This window comes from Dermacentor silvarum, chromosome 1, assembly GCF_013339745.2.
Source record: "Dermacentor silvarum isolate Dsil-2018 chromosome 1, BIME_Dsil_1.4, whole genome shotgun sequence".
Classification (NCBI taxonomy): Eukaryota; Metazoa; Arthropoda; class Arachnida; order Ixodida; family Ixodidae; genus Dermacentor; species Dermacentor silvarum.
Window position 1 is genome coordinate 248,295,651 of NC_051154.1, and position 17,893 is coordinate 248,313,543.

A 17,893-nucleotide genomic window follows, 5' to 3' on the forward strand; every position below is an offset into this window, starting at 1 on the left:
GATTCTGTATCACTTAGAAATGATCAGCCCGTATATTAGAACGGTGCTGACACAAAAAAAAAATTGCCGCTGTTCTTTTTGTTTTTTGATGTGGCAGCCGACTTCATAATTACGGTACGAAGCCTGGATTCTTCGAATGCTCCACAAATGAGTAATTACAGCACATTTTATATGGCCCGAACGAAAACTCGCGTCAAGTGAGTTTTATGCTAAATATTTATTCACAGAAATAGGAAAAACTGAATTTCCGGGTCGATCTAAAAGGCGAAAGTAGAACGCCGAATTTTGGGAAAACAAAAAGGCTCACCCCTCATTATATTCTTAAAATATATGACTGCCTTTTGTAAATTTATTTTTATTTCCACCATGAAGCATCAGCAACATTCTTTCAGAAACATAGGAAACGACAACGATAATGAAGACGAGAAGAACGCGCCAACGTTCTGTCACGTGTCTGTTGGCGATCCCGTCCCGAACCACGTCTCAATTCCGTGAGATAGGACACCTGGAGGAGTGGAAGTACCGAAGAACGTGATGTGCGACGCGACCGGTGGGCCCACCCTCCTTCGCCTACCTGTACTTCTGGGCACGGCAACGGCTAATGGCGGCGAGACTGCCACGAGGGACCTGTCGCCATTCCAGGTGAGACGACTGGTGCAAGCAGGCACCTGCCCTGTTCGTTTAGGGCGACTAGGCTTGGGAGCAAAACCTCTGCGACATCTTGGACGCCGATGGTGGCTACAGACGCTCCCAGGAGATCAAAGCGACAGGCGGTTCACAGACAAGTGGAGACACGTCACGCCTCGTGTTGTCGACGTGCGTATCGTCGACAAGCATATGAACAGCATCGTCATCTGGTAGAGGATCGTCGTGTGCTAGTGCAATGGAGGTAGCCTCATCGGTATCCTTCCAGCGGCGAGGAACGTTCGCGAAGGTACCTCATGGCTTACGGCTGTTGCCATCTTCTTTAACGCGACGTCTGGTGTCTCTGACGCCTGCAGACGTTCTCCTGCAGTGTCTACTGGGACAGCAGTGCTGGCAGGTGTCATTGCTGTCGACTACACCGGGAGTACGGGCTCGGAACTGCAGTCGCTGGTACCACGGTGGCAGTTCCGTGTTGTTGTTTGCAACACCTTGCAACGGACGTCGACGGGATGAGGTGGTGGTGTTTGCGCGGGCACCGCAGAGAGGGCGCAAACTTTTTGCCCACATTTGTGTCGCCAATTTTTAAACCGTTTCGTGTCCTTGAATATATTACGATTGAAACTTTGGTATCTTGAAGTAATAAAAATGCATATTTGAATGTGAGCAGGTTGTTCTCAGTCTCGCGAGCGGCTGTTTTCTGGTGGAGCAAGGGTCTGTATAATAAGGAAAGCAACAATTACAGTTATGGCATTGCTCTTTGAAATAGTGAAGAGCTTGTTTACAGGTTTTATGAAGGTATGCACTAAATCTGATATTTTCTGGTTACTTTTGCCCCTATTTTCTTCTATTAAACAATTAACTGCCGGTCAACATAGTATTGCGGTATTCTTTAATGCAGCTAATCACTACCGCGCCTATAGCTTGACCAACATATTTACGTTTAGATAGTGGAAATCTATCCATCGTTCAAAAATATTATCGAAGAGCCAGTTGAAGTGCGCAGCTAATTAGTTACTATCGCTTTGAGTGTTGTCATTGGTTGACACGTGCTAGCTTAATTGCAATCATTGCCGTAGTTCTACTGCGTACTTTTGGTAAGATGACTTTTCCGGGTGCTGAAAATTTAGAATTTCTTCATATAATCTGCGAAGACTTATATAGTTACTGTCCTGGTCTAACCTAAAAAAACACTGCGGCAAGGCGTTCAATATGCTGAACGAAAATCGAATAAAATTTTATTTGTTGCGTTACGCGCGAAAAACAACGCGCCGGTCTTTAATAATTCCTTTGGTGCTGAACTGCTGAAACATTCCGCCACTGTGACGGCAATCGGTTCGAAAGACCGGAGTACATGGAGCGAACTTTCACGACGAACTTCGCGCGTCAAGTAAAGACGCGGCGAGACGAAGCAGAATGTTCACTATGTCGCGATAAATGCGGCGAACGCCGCCGCGCGTTTGCCGCCATGCTGGCGGCGGTCCCGGCTGCCCGTTTCGAACTGAATTTGGCGTTGTTTTTGTAGAATTCACTTCGTTGGAAGCAAATGACTGTAAAAGGCCGCTTCGACGACAGAGTATTATGGATAACCTTGAGGAGTTTTCGAGATCACTTCTCGTTTCGAACGGTTCTAAGCCTAACGAGAGAAATCTCGCGCCACCGCTCGGGCGATAGGCGTGACGACGGCATGGGGTCTCTGAGATCGGAATATTTCGCAGGCTATGGGAGACAGCTTGCACTGCTTGTCTGTTTTCCAGCAGATCGGCGGATATGGGACGTACAAATACAACGCGTTCCTGGCAACCATTACGCTGCCTCTCGCACTTTCCGGACGCACACACAGAATCACTTAAGTGCACTATGTATGCGAAATTCAAAGCGTAATGGAATAGCGTCTCGCACGTAAACTAGGCTATTGCGCTATACTAAAACACTCTTTCTGCAAAGTACGTTCGCGGAATGGTAACGCTATTTCCCTTAACCCCGCCATTACACTAACGTTGAATTAAAACTGACTATTGTGGCTGGGTCTGGCTCACTGCTTCGCGTAAATAAAACGAAATAGCAAGGCACTGTTATTAAAAGATATAATATCTTGTTACTGTATATTTATTTATTGTTTTATTGCGAAAACTCGTTCTGAGGTGTAAAAAGAAATGTGAAATAGTTTCGTCTGCTAACCGCGTGCCGAGGGGACGCGGGCAGCAGAGCGCAGAGCCAGAAAAGCTGTAATAAGCTCGTCGTTGTCCTCCAGCCGTGCTGATTTTAAATTGACCCTAGGCGCCTCTTCCACAGCCTCTCTCGATTCCTGAGAGATCATACTGGGAACTACTCAATCGATGCAGAGACACGCAGACACGGCAACACCAACGCGATTGCAGACGACATGAAAAGGCCCGCGCGCGAGAGACCAGCATGCATAGCGACCGGAACTGATGCCTCCTGATTGGCTGTCGTCCACCGCTGCGCGTTAGACGCTTCCGGCGGCGGCGTTCACCCGACGAAAATATCTGGCCGTCATAGGTCGGCGGCGGGCGGCAAATTTTTTGACGTTGGCTGTCGGGCGTTCTCTGCCGCACGAAGTTCGTCGCTCGGACGCCGGTAATTTGCTCCATGTACTCCGGCCTTTACAGCTGACACCGCCATCTTTTGAAGGACAACGTCTTTGGCATATCCAGGAATGTTGTACATTGCTCCTTCCACATTATGTGGAACTTTACTGACAATGCACCAGGTAACTGAATGGGCAAATAAAATTTCAAAATATCAGCCGAGTTTTTAAAAAAATGTCAACTAATATAGCGCCGGGATACTCACTTCTATAGCAGCATACGCATTTACGGCACTTAGTCGCAACATTCGTGCTGCGTTAAAGCACTGTTCTGGTCAGCAATGAGCGGTGAAGTCACACCATAGGAGCAAAAGGTTTTGCAACCTCCCGGCAGAAGGCACATTAGCTTGAAGAAAAGGCGCCAAATTTAAACCGTACAGCGATTTATTATAGCTGCAGGCATTGAAACGGTAATGACAGAGCGAATGTCATTAAGTGCTTTTAGAGGCAGCACGAAGGGAGAGATAGTGATTATGCATGCGTTAGCGTGCTTGTGTAAGCGTGTGCGCGCGTGTTGACGTGATCGTGCGTGTGCCTCCGTACTTGCATTTACATGCGCAGCGAGTGTGTGTACGCACGTGTGAGCATACGCGCGCACGTGTTTGTGTGTGTGCGTAAATTTTAGTGCATGTGTGCGCCAGCTGTCTGTGCGCTTGCATGCGTGAATGCACGAGCGCGTGTAAATGTGTATGTGTGCGAACGTGTGTTGTTTGTGTCTGAGCATGCACGCGTGTGAACATGTGTGTGGTTGTCTGTGTCTGCATGCGTATCTGTGCGTACTGTGCGGGCGTGCGTGCGCGCGCATTTCCTTGCTTACACATATACTCTCGAAGACAAATGGGATATACAGTTTAGTTAAACCTCCATATATTTTTGATTCAATAGAGATACCAGCAGTCATTGAGACATTACGCAACCAAGGAGTACAGGATGCATACGTGAATGTATTGGCAAATATCTACAAGGATTGCACAGCAACCTTGGTTCTCCACAATAAAAGTAGAAAGTTACCTATAAAGAAAGGGGTCAGGCAAGGAGGCACAATCTCTCCAATGCTATTCACTGCATGCTTGGAAGAAGTATTCAAGCTCTTAGACTGGGAAGGCTTAGGAGTGAGAATCAACGGCGAATATCTCAGGGGTCAGGCAAGAAGACACAATCTCTCCAATGCTATTCACTGCATGCTTAGAAGAAGTATTCAAGCTCTTGAACTTGGAAGGCTTAGGAGTGAGAATCAACGGCGAATATCTCAGCAACCTTCGGTTTGCAGATGACATTGTCCTATTCAGCAACAATGGGGACGAATTACAGCAAATGATTGAGGACCTTAACCGAGAAAGTTTATGCGTGGGGTTGAAGATTGATATGCAGAAGACAAAGTTAATGTTCAATAGCCTCGCAAGGGAACAATAATTCAGGATCGCCATTCAGCCTCTAGAGTCTGTGAAGAAGTACGTTTATCTAGGTCAATTACTCACAGGGGACCCTGATCATGCGAAAGAAATTTATAGAAGAATAAAATTGGGCTGGAGTGCATACGGCAGGCATTGCCAAATCCTGACTGGGAGATTACCACTGTCGTTGAAAAGAAAAGTGTACAATCATTGCATTCTACCGGTGCTAACATATGCGGAAGAAATTTGGAGGTTAACAAAGAAGTTCGAGAACAAGTTAAGGACCGTACAAAGAGCGATGGAACGAAAAATGTTAGGCCTAACGTTAAGAGACAGGAAGAGAGCGGTGCGCATCAAAGAACAAACGGAGATAGCTGATATTCTAGTCGACATTAAGCGGGAAAAGTGGACCTTGGCAGGCAATGTAATGCGTAGGATGGATAACCGGTGAACCATTAGGGTTACAGAATGGATACCAAGAGAAGGGACGTGCAGTCGAGGACGGCAGAAAACTAGGTGGAGTGATGAAGTTAGGAAATTCGCAGGCGCAAGTTGGAATCAGCTAACGCAAGACAGGGGTAATTGGAGATCGCAGGGAGAGGCCTTCATCCTGCAGTGGACATAAATATAGGCTGATGATGATGGTGATGATGGTGATGATGATGATGATGATGATGATATTTTCAACCAGACAAGAACGATTGACACTGCATATATAGCATGATCTCTTTCTGAAAGCGAAGCTGACAAGGGAAAATACCTCAATATCGCCGCCCTGCATTTCGCCATGATGACGCCATCACCATGGGCACGGCCCAGCGAGGAGCTGCCTAGCGATTCACCTTCTTCATCTTCCTTCCTTCGGCGGCAGCGCAATGTCTGGCTGCTGGTAACGCATTAAACATGCACCATCCTTGCGTCGCACATCCCTTCTGCGTCGCAGGAGGCTTTCGATGGCACACGTTCGCTGCTCTATCGGCATTAAAACTTTAAACTGCTTGCCTTCGAAAAAAAATCAAAGTGAATAAAAAAAAGCGGGCTGGCTGCACCGAACTTGCTCACGGAGCCAAGTCAATGATTACAATGGCAACATCACAAAATAGTGGTCGCTGTGCGGTCGACGTTATACCGTGAGGGCGTTTCCATGAACCCGACAGAAGCAGGTCGAGTCCGCTTGCCGGGATAGAATATGCCTGTCGAGTTTACGTCAACACTAGCCGGTCGGGCTGATTGACGGTGGAGTCACGCTGAGTCATCCCGACGGCATGAGGTAGGTTGACTCAGGCCGACCCGTATGCAGCGTTCATGCAAACGCAGACGGGTCGAGACCGCCAGCGCCGAGACTTGCGCAGGACCGCTGTGACGCCGCGATTAATGCGCCGGCAGCGGGAGTAGTATCAAGAAAAGGCCAAGACAAGCACTGTGCAGTGCAACCTAATCATAGGAATTAGACTAATGAAATAGCGGAGTATAAAAACAGGAGGGATAGAAAGGGAGGTCAGCCGGTGCAAATACCGGCTGGCTACGCTGTGCTGGGGAAAGAGGTAAAGGGAATAAAAGGCGATAGAAGGAATAAAAGAAATAAAGGGAGAAAAAATACACACAATAACGCGATGCAACGCGCTAAAACTTTCAAAGTCGGTCGCACAATGCGCAAGTCCTTAGGCATCTGAGCGGAGCATTGAGGCCTTGAGTGCGGGAACCCAGGACCAGTGTCCTAGAACTTCTTCCTCCGGCAAGGGGCGACCGTCCAGTATTTCCAGTGCGGTCGTGAGCACTTTTCTTAGCCACACTGTTATGGGGAGAGTCACAGAGGAGGTGCTTGATCGTCTCCACTCAACCACGGTTGTCTCAAGCAGAGCTGTAAGCATTCTAGTGCTGAAGGAACAGGCGTTCGTGAATGCTACGCCGATCCACATGCGGCAGGGGAATGTTGGTTGCGCTGGTGGTATCCCCTGTAGAAGACGGAGTGGCACGTGTGGACCCAATCTGTGGAGACGTGCGTTGGTGAATTCACTCGTGCTCCACAGAGTCTGTATATGCTCGCGTGCGAGTGAGGGAAGCCTTATAGCTGCATCTGTTCTCTACAGTGATATTGGTAGTGGACACCTTCGTGGGCCGATCGGACAGCGTCGTCCACAATGTCGTTATCAGAAACTCCGCAGTTATACGATATCTACTGGCACATGATTTTGTGGCTCTTGTCGATTGCGTGATGGTGAAGTAGTCGGATGTCTGCGACTAACTTCATGTTAGGTCCATGACTGAACGGCGACAGCAGAAACTTATTGAGAGCAGCCTTTGAGTCACAAAAGATGGACCATGACTGCGATGATCCGGGACCAATAAGTTCCGGAGCAGCACAGATTGGTGCGAGCTCTGCAGCCATCGATGATGTAATGTGTGGGGTCTCCCATGTGCTCTTGGGACAAAGGAACGACAACACAGTAGTGCAGACAATCAAAAGGGCATTTATTGCACCTTTCATACACTAATACATGCTAGCCGAATCACTACCAATAGAACATTTACATGGGCGCGCGACAAGTCAAGGAAGTCCGACTCACCGCGACCCGATAGCGAGCGAATACGTTCGCCCCATGCTACGACACCATCGCCTAGTCGTTCACGTGTACAGTCACGCGAACGGTGGCGCGCTCGAACGATCCGTGTTCGTCCATACCGGTGTCCTGCTCTTAGCCTCGCGCGACGGTCGCGCGAAGCGGGCCGGCACACGCGCGAATCGTTCGTGCGTGTTGGCCGTTGATCCCAACCCAAAGAAAGAGCGCCTTCGACCTTTTTCTCCCAAGTTACCCCGCCGTTCAGTGGCGTTAGCATCGCGACACTCGCGCCATCTCTCGCAATGCGCCGCAACCACCCCGACCGCCGTCGGCACTTAGCTACGCGGTGAAACCGGATTACAGGAGACGCGCGAGAGTCGCGCATCCCCACAAATGTGAGACGTCTTGAAGGGGGTAGTGATAGATTTCGCGGGAATTATCACTGTTCCAGCTGAACATTTGGAGGAAACGGAACCGTCCGGGTAAACGTGGAGGCGTTCTCGGTGCTTCTCATGCAGGAATAAAAGTATGGTTTGTTAAAAGGCGAAATATGACTTCTCCGTTTTCTTATTTATGCCGGGAATGACAATAAAAGATTGTAGAGAGTGTAGGAACCAGAGCGGTAGAGATGGTCGTGCTGCAGGCGTGAACTTTATGCCTGCAGGCCTGCAGGCATAAAGTTCCACGGTTGGCGGCGATAATCCTGCTGAACAAGGACGACTGGCAGGAAGGCAGACGAGATATGCGATGGAAGTTGGTCTAAGTGCATGACGTGCATGACGTGCATTCATAAATAATCGACTTGAATGTACGTATTGATGGGGGGGAGGGGGGGGGGGGCTCATGCGCGATGGCCATTGTTGCTGCCGCTGCTGCCAACACATATTTGCAGCGCTTGGGCTTACACAGACTGGAGGGCACGGAGGTTGGCTTAACTTAAGACAAAGTACACCACTAAGTGCTAAATCTCACTGATTTTTCCAGTTTTCTGTCTCTGATTTGAGCAAATGCGCAACCCTTGCACGTGAAAGCAACGTTTATATAGTATATGTTCCCGGAAACCAAAAGCTCTGTCAAGCGATGCCGAACTACTTGTCGCAGTAACACACAGCTTTTCCTTCACTGCCACAAAACGTTACAGAATGCTGTGCGCGAGTATAGCTTTTCGAGACTGGTGGCGAGTGCGTCAGGTCGCATTAGTTTCTCCCATCCTTCCCTCGTGATAGCCGCCAAGTTTACCGAGTGCACAACCTTCTGGAGCAGTCTAGGCAGGACCGAATTATATGGTAAGGTTTCACTGCGACAATACAATAAAACACGAGTCATATTATGGTTGCTGTCGCCACCGTCAAACCATCATCGTCGTCGTGGCTACGCCTTGCCGTTGTCGTCCGAGACACTGCTCTTACTACACGTACGAGAAAGTCATCGCCCTTCACGGACAAGTTGCACCATCTGGTAACATTATTCTTAACCCCAAACGATGCTAGATGGCCAGCTACGTGTGAAATGCTTTGCGTAACATTGATTACCGCCCTATGTTGGGTCTGCATAAATGTTGCTTCCCCCCCCCCCCCCCCTGAGCGTGTGCCTGTAAATACGCCATTTGCCCTTCAACAATAAGCATTGTTTAAAGTCAGCGTGGTGCTCGTTTTTCTTTTTTGTCTTCAGCGTTGCGCGCATTTGTTGCAGCAGATAAAGAGTTGCATTATACAGTGACCTGGTTTTTTCTTTTAATAAGTTCGAAAGACCATTTCTGCTTAGAATATCTTCGTGTAAGCTCAAATGACACAAGGCAAAATTTTCTGGACCATGTCCCTAATACAAGAAAAAAAAACCATTGGCATCATTGTTTGCCTGGTTCATCAAGCCTTTTGATTACCGACAAGCAGAGAACACAGTCTACGTCTGTGCAGAAGCTCGCTCCTCCAATTGGGACGCGCGCAAGCGATGTTGCCTTTTTTTTTCTTGTTTTTTTTTTTCGGGGGTGAGCTAGGCAACCAAAAAAGCTAAGGGTTTTACCGAACGATGTGAACGAAACAAATGCAGATTTGCTGTCAAATTTCAGCTAGAGTAAAGGCACAGATTTTTTACTCCGACGTTGTTACAAGAAAAATTATGCTGATCCTGCGCAGTGTCGTAATCGCTGAACGCGAACCTTCTTTGATGTATATGCTTATGTTAACGCTAAATGCATAGGCGTTATGTGATGTTGCAATAATGGAAATTCAATGTTTACGTTATGTAGATGGGCTACTTTGATGTCATGTATGTGATGACATTGCTTGTAGATTCGTGGTGCAGTAGAGACTTGCAAAGAGGAGTGTATACGTACTGAGAAACTTCGAAACGTAACGCTTGATGTTTAATTATTAGTATACACGCCTTGCAAAGAAATATTAAATGTTGTTTACCAGTATAGGCATTGGTAAAAGTCCTTTGCAGTGGCACTCAACCATATACGAACACAATTTGAGACGTACAAACCAGCCTTACTACGCAAGTGTGTTTCTCCAAATTCCTCCACGATAGCGTCAAGGCTGTTCTTTTTGGTTTTCTTCTTCGCGCCACAGCTGAATGAGATAGCCTCCCGCTCTGCCTACTCGTCGAGACACCAAAGCCAAACTAGGATAAAAAGGCAAAGAAGCTAGCTTCACGTGCTACGCCTGGGCGACTGCAATGCGACAGCATTATCAGCAACATTTTCTTTCTTCTTCTTCTTCGTCTACTTTATTCTTCTTCTTATTATTCTTATTATTATTATTATTATTATTATTATTATTATTATTATTATTATTATTATTATTATTATTATTATTATTATTAGTGATAGGGATATAGTTCCAAATTAGTGAGTTTTGAAGCATGCCACTACATTTAAGTATGGGCAACTTTCTCTAAGAAGGGCGCCAAATAGAGCTCACAACTTACGCACTCGTTAAGAAGCACAAGTAACCATGCCCCCGCAGTTTAGGCATAGGTGTCATACCACACCAAGTGTTTTGAAGTGTGTTGCTCACGCCTCACGCAACCTGCGCCCGTAAGCAGGGTTCCATGATGGAAGGCTTCCTTGCACTCTCTATTTCTCTATCGTCATTTCTACACGTTTCTGCTCAGCATAGACATTGACCTGTTACGTCAGCTCTAGCGTATACTAAGCTGTCCTTTATCATACTTGTTAAGAGGGTACGCGGTTGTTAAATCTTAAAACAAAATCGTCTCCTGGTACAGACAGAATTCTAAACATCTTTTTGCGCCGTTATGCAGAAATAATTATCCAAATTTCTCGCAATAATTTTTCGCACCTCATTTGCCACAGGAAAGCTGCCTTCTGATTAGAGGACAGCTTGCGTTGTGCCTGTGCCTAAAGAGGGTGACAGGACGTTGATTTCCAATTATCGTCCCATCTCACTCAATATCTTATGTTGTAAGTTGGCAGAGCATATTTTAGCTAACTATATAACTACATTTCTCAATGACAATAGTCTACTCTCGCCTGTTCAACACGGATTTAGGAAAGGATTGTCCACTGTGACCCAACTTACTTCTGTTATACACAACTTCGCAACAGTGCTTAACCGCTCAGGGTAGGTCGATGTCATTTTCTTAGACTTCTGAAAAGCGTTCGATGTTGTATCCCATGCAAAACTAATATACAAACTTGAACTAATTCGACTTCATAAATTTTTTGTCACGTGGGTTTCGTCATATTTCACCAACCATATACAGTTTGTTAATATTGATGGTCATCATTGAAGTGGTGCCGGAGGTGCCTTTACGTGACAGTAAAGTACAAAGAGCCGTTGCTGCAAATGATGTATTATGGAGATTGAGCCGAGAGAAATGTTTCGAGGTTGCAAATCTAAACAGGGACGTGAGAAGGTATGGCGGTTTCAAACGAAACGGGATCCACCTAATAGGATAATTTCGGCGTCATTCTCAAAACCCCTAATATCAGCGCTTAGGCATTTCACTAACTCTTAATTCTCCTCTCTGCAATTATTTCCGGTTTACAAATACGTTACGCCAAGCCAAGTTTTCTTTCCACTCATTGTGCGTGTTAACCAAAGACGCGCTTGACATTTTGAATTTACTCTTTCCCATTTGGCTAGCCTGATGTATGAGCATTCCGACTCCCCCTTCTTTTCTTTCCGATTCAGTTCTCTTGCCCCATCCCCAAACATAATTCTCAATCACCGGCCGCTCTTCCGTGTCTCTAAGGTGCGTTTCTGTAACACCATACACCCCTATTTGTTCTCTATTCACTGCTCCTCAATCTCTAACCACTTTTCCTTTCTTCTGCCGCCCTGCATGTTTATGTAGCCTATTGCATGGCAAGCTCTCTTTCTTGTTTTCCTCCTTTTTTTCTGTTATTCACGGCGATGCTATTCTGACGTTCACCTAGGGGGCCTTCTTCATTACTACCTACCCTGACCTCCTGAGCGCCCATGGGCCCCCCAAGAAAAGCAACTAAGCGACGAGCAAGTCGCCAGCTCACTTCTCGTCCAAGCCTGTGATTGAAGTGGATCTCGTGTCGTTGAAAACCACCATACCTTCTCACGTCCCTGTTTAATTCTACGACCTCGAAACATTTCTCTCGGCTCAATCTCCATATGGCCTCATTTGCAGCAACAACAGCTCTTTGTAATTTACTGTCACGTAAAGGCGCCTCCGGCGCCGTACACACCACAATCTGCACCTAAGGGGACATCTCCTGCAAGACGTCTACCCCCTTCGTCAGGCGCTGTGCTCGTCCTGACCCTTTTCTGTTTAGCACGTCAAAAGCCCCCTGCTACTACAACAAGGTTGCGTCCGCGGGCATTTTCCGCTAGCTTTTCTTTTGCTCGCTCCATGACAGCGCCCAATGTCCGCCCTGGAAATGTCCCTACTGACACTGTTTCGTCGCATGTCACCCTCTCCACAATTGCCTCTGAGGACCTAGCCAGGTATGAGTCACCGGCGATAACTACCCTTTCCCTCTCTACTAATGCCGAGGCCTCTCTCTGCTTCCCTTTGTCATTCTTTTCCGCGTGATTCGGGTTTGACATGTGACATTGACCCCTGCGTTCCTGCTTTTCCTTTGTGGCCGCTTCAAGGTAGGTGAAGCTCTTTCCAGCTACTCGCCCACCACGTTGCACGCACTCCACGTGCTTTGTTGACACTACCTGTATTGTCAGGTCCGAAGACGGCGTTCCATCGTCACGACCATTGTCGTTCATAATAACGGCCCTGTTCAGCTTTTCCTCAGCAGCTTGAAGTCTTTTTTCCACTACCTTTCGTGCATCACGCTCCATACTTAGCTCATTTTTGAGCTCTTCGACCTGTTTCACAAGCTCATCCTGGAAATCCTCCATTTTATTTAGTCTAGCATCGGACATCACAGTGTCTGCCGATCGTCTCGATTTCCTCTCCATTCTCATCCTTCCCTTCGTCTACCTTGAGGGAACCCCCACACACTGCACGCTTTAACGTCTTTCTTGTCATGTGTTGCACTTAACTTTTTCTAACGCCGGTGGATAGATGGATGGAGTGATGCTAGGAGCGTCCCCTTTGCAACGGGGTGGTTATCAGATAACTACAAGGTTATTCACAAATATATCAACAAGAATAAGATTTTCCCGTATCATTTATTAGAAATGTAGACAATACCTAAAAACGACCTTGAGCAAGAGCAGGCGGCATTTCAATAGCTTAGCTTAACTGCTCAGCTTCACAATTGGCTCCATAGGCGCCACGGGTCGTTGATGATCGTGCGCGCCTGCCGATTGCGGTGCTTTGTAGACGTTCCTGTTAGGCTGATTATTGAACTACGACAAAAAATTTCGCCGCATATTAGCTATACTTCACTGCAAATGACGTCGAAAGACGACAGTCTTCTGCCGCCCCAGATACATAGCACCCTCTCCACTCTCCCCTCCCACCCCTCACGCTCTTCCCTTCTCCTCTCACTCCTCCCATGATAGATGCAATGGAGGTTTTGCTGAATTCAATTCAAATTTCCTGCGTTCGCTCTGCGCTCGCGCCATCTGTTGGGACCTTTTATTACTGTTAGCTTAAAGCCGGCTACAGAGCCACGGCTTCAGTTGGCTTGTATTTAACGCGTAGCGTCTCTTCGACACCATTTCTACCATTTCTAACGCGTTGTTTTTTCATTTACTAACGTAAAAACCAGAACATTGTGTATTCTTAATTAAACGAACGCTGCAGATCACGGTTATGTACACATATTTTGCCTTAAATAGGCTTGAGGTTTCCTTCGCGCTGTATAATGTTGACGTGTATAACCCCGTGTCACCAGTGCTAGTAGCTTGGTTGGTTTTGGCCGGGTGGTTGAATCGGTTTTTGCCCTGCAGTTGAATCGAGTGACAGACAGACAGACAGACAGACAGACAGACAGACAGACAGACAGACAGACAGACAGACAGACAGACAGACAGACAGACAGACAGACAGACAGACAGACAGACAGACAGACAGACAGACAGACAGACAGACAGACAGACAGACAGACAGACAGACAGACAGACAGACAGACAGACAGACAGACAGACAGACAGACAGACAGACAGACAGACAGACAGACAGACAGACAGACAGACAGACAGACAGACAGACAGACAGACAGACAGACAGACAGACAGACAGACAGACAGACAGACAGACAGACAGACAGACAGACAGACAGACAGACAGACAGACAGACAGACAGACAGACAGACAGACAGACAGACAGACAGACAGACAGACAGACAGACAGACAGACAGACAGACAGACAGACAGACAGACAGACAGACAGACAGACAGACAGACAGACAGACAGACAGACAGACAGACAGACAGACAGACAGACAGACAGACAGACAGACAGACAGACAGACAGACAGACAGACAGACAGACAGACAGACAGACAGACAGACAGACAGACAGACAGACAGACAGACAGACAGACAGACAGACAGACAGACAGACAGACAGACAGACAGACAGACAGACAGACAGACAGACAGACAGACAGACAGACAGACAGACAGACAGACAGACAGACAGACAGACAGACAGACAGACAGACAGACAGACAGACAGACAGACAGACAGACAGACAGACAGACAGACAGACAGACAGACAGACAGACAGACAGACAGACAGACAGACAGACAGACAGACAGACAGACAGACAGACAGACAGACAGACAGACAGACAGACAGACAGACAGACAGACAGACAGACAGACAGACAGACAGACAGACAGACAGACAGACAGACAGACAGACAGACAGACAGACAGACAGACAGACAGACAGACAGACAGACAGACAGACAGACAGACAGACAGACAGACAGACAGACAGACAGACAGACAGACAGACAGACAGACAGACAGACAGACAGACAGACAGACAGACAGACAGACAGACAGACAGACAGACAGACAGACAGACAGACAGACAGACAGACAGACAGACAGACAGACAGACAGACAGACAGACAGACGACAGACAGACAGACAGACAGACAGACAGACAGACAGACAGACAGACAGACAGACAGACAGACAGACAGACAGACAGACAGACAGACAGACAGACAGACAGACAGACAGACAGACAGACAGACAGACAGACAGACAGACAGACAGACAGACAGACAGACAGACAGACAGACAGACAGACAGACAGACAGACAGACAGACAGACAGACAGACAGACAGACAGACAGACAGACAGACAGACAGACAGACAGACAGACAGACAGACAGACAGACAGACAGACAGACAGACAGACAGACAGACAGACAGACAGACAGACAGACAGACAGACAGACAGACAGACAGACAGACAGACAGACAGACAGACAGACAGACAGACAGACAGACAGACAGACAGACAGACAGACAGACAGACAGACAGACAGACAGACAGACAGACAGACAGACAGACAGACAGACAGACAGACAGACAGACAGACAGACAGACAGACAGACAGACAGACAGACAGACAGACAGACAGACAGACAGACAGACAGACAGACAGACAGACAGACAGACAGACAGACAGACAGACAGACAGACAGACAGACAGACAGACAGACAGACAGACAGACAGACAGACAGACAGACAGACAGACAGACAGACAGACAGACAGACAGACAGACAGACAGACAGGACCGACAGACAGACAGACAGACAGACAGACAGACAGACAGACAGACAGACAGACAGACAGACAGACAGACAGACAGACAGACAGACAGACAGACAGACAGACAGACAGACAGACAGACAGACAGACAGACAGAAGACAGACAGACAGGACAGACAGACAGACAGACAGGACAGACAGACAGACAGACAGACAGACAGACAGACAGACAGAACAGACAGACAGACAGACAGACAGACAAGACAGACAGACAGACAGACAGACAGACAGAGACAGACAGACAGACAGACAGACAGACAGACAGACAAGACAGACAGACAGACAGGACTCACTGGCACTCGCTCAGACACTACCTAGACACTCACACTCACTGAGCACAGACAGACAGACAGACAGACAGACAGACAGACAGACAGACAGACAGACAGACAGCGTTTTCCGCGTTAAGGTAGCCCAAGAAAGTAAGGAAGCTCTCTTGAAAGCAGTAAAAAAACTTGAAAGGTAGACGAATATCAGACAGTTGGCGACAGAAAGACAGACAAAGAACTTTATTAAGTTCCTGAGGAGCCAGCCATTGCAGCCCCAGAGAGGCCCCTGGCTATCTGTTGGCTAATCCCATGTTGGAGCCGGGAGGCCATGCCTCTCTGTCTCTCACGGGCCTTCTGGACAGCCAAAAAAGCAGAATTAATTTAATTTATAAAGGTAAGGAGGAAGAACATAGAATTCACTCATATAGAGCGTTCACCATACATCCGTAATATACAGGTTAGCGATGCAGGCGATTAAATTAAAGCTGCAATCATGGGCAGAGAATACTGGCATATTGGGAAAACTTCAGAATGGCTTCACAGTCGGTAGGCGTCTGGATGATACTTATTTGTGCTTACGCAGTGTATTGAAATATCCAGAGAAGAAAGGATACCGCTATATGTGGCTTTTTTAGACATTACCGGAGCGTATGACAACATAAACCGCAACATATTGTGGTAAATTCTGGAAGGGGAAGGCATAGGCAACGACTGTATCCAGTTTTTGAGGGAGATTTACCTGGAAAATACAGTTGGCGTTGAATGGGAGGGGATGAGGAGCAAGTTGATATCAACAAGGGACTGAGACTGGGGTGCCCTCTATCCCCGCTGCTGTTTATGATGTACATGGTAAGGATGAAATGGGTGCTAGAGGGAAGCAATATCGGGTTTAATCTCATACAAAAGGCTGGTACAGTAATAGAGCAGCAGCTAGCATAGGTCGGCAGTGTGGGAGAACACTCACTCACACTCACTCACCATAATTATTTCCAGGCCCCGCACTCACTCACGTTCACACTCACCTCCACTCACACTCACGGCACTCACTCGCACTCGCACTCACTTCCACTCACACTCACTGGCGCTCACTCGCACTCACCTCCACTCACACTCACAGACACTCACTCGCACTCATCTCCACTCACACTCACAGGCACTCACTCGCACTCGCACTCACCTGCACTCACACTCACTGGTACTCACTCGCACTGGCACTCACCTGCACTCACACTCACTGGCACTCACACTCGCACTCACCTGCACTCACACTCACTGGCACTCACTCGCACTCACCTGCACTCACAATCACTGGTACTCACTCGCACTCGCACTCACCTGCACTCACACTCACTGGCACTCACTCGCACTCACCTGCACTCACAATCACTAGCACTCACTCGCACTCACCTGCACTCACACTCACTGGCACTCACTCGCACTCCCCTGCACTCACACTCACTGGCACTCGCTCGCACTCGCACTCACTTATACTCACATTCACTGGCACTCACTCGCACTCACCTGCACTCACACTCACTGGCACTCACTCGCACTAACCTGCACTCACACTCACTGGCACTCGCTCGCACTCACCTGCACTCACACTCACTGGCACTCGCTCGCACTCGCATTCACTTACACTCACATTCACTGGCACTCACTCGCACTCACCTGCACTCACACTCACTGGCACTCACTCGCACTAACCTGCACTCACACTCACTGGCACTCACTCGCACTCACTCGCACTCACTCGCACTCACTCGCACTCACCTGCACTCACACTCGCTGGCACTCACTCGCACTCACCTGCACTCACACTCACTGGCACTCACTCGCACTCACCCTGCACTCACACTCACTGGCACTCGCTCGCACTCGCACTCACTTACACTCACATTCACTGGCACTCACTCGCACTCACCTGCACTCACACTCACTGGCACTCACTCGCACTAACCTGCACTCACACTCACTGGCACTCGCTCGCACTCACCTGCACTCACACTCACTGGCACTCGCTCGCACTCGCATTCACTTACACTCACATTCACTGGCACTCACTCGCACTCACCTGCACTCACACTCACTGGCACTCACTCGCACTAACCTGCAATCACACTCACTGGCACTCGCTCGCACTCACACTCACTGGCACTCGCTCGCACTCGCATTCACTTACACTCACATTCACTGGCACTCACTCGCACT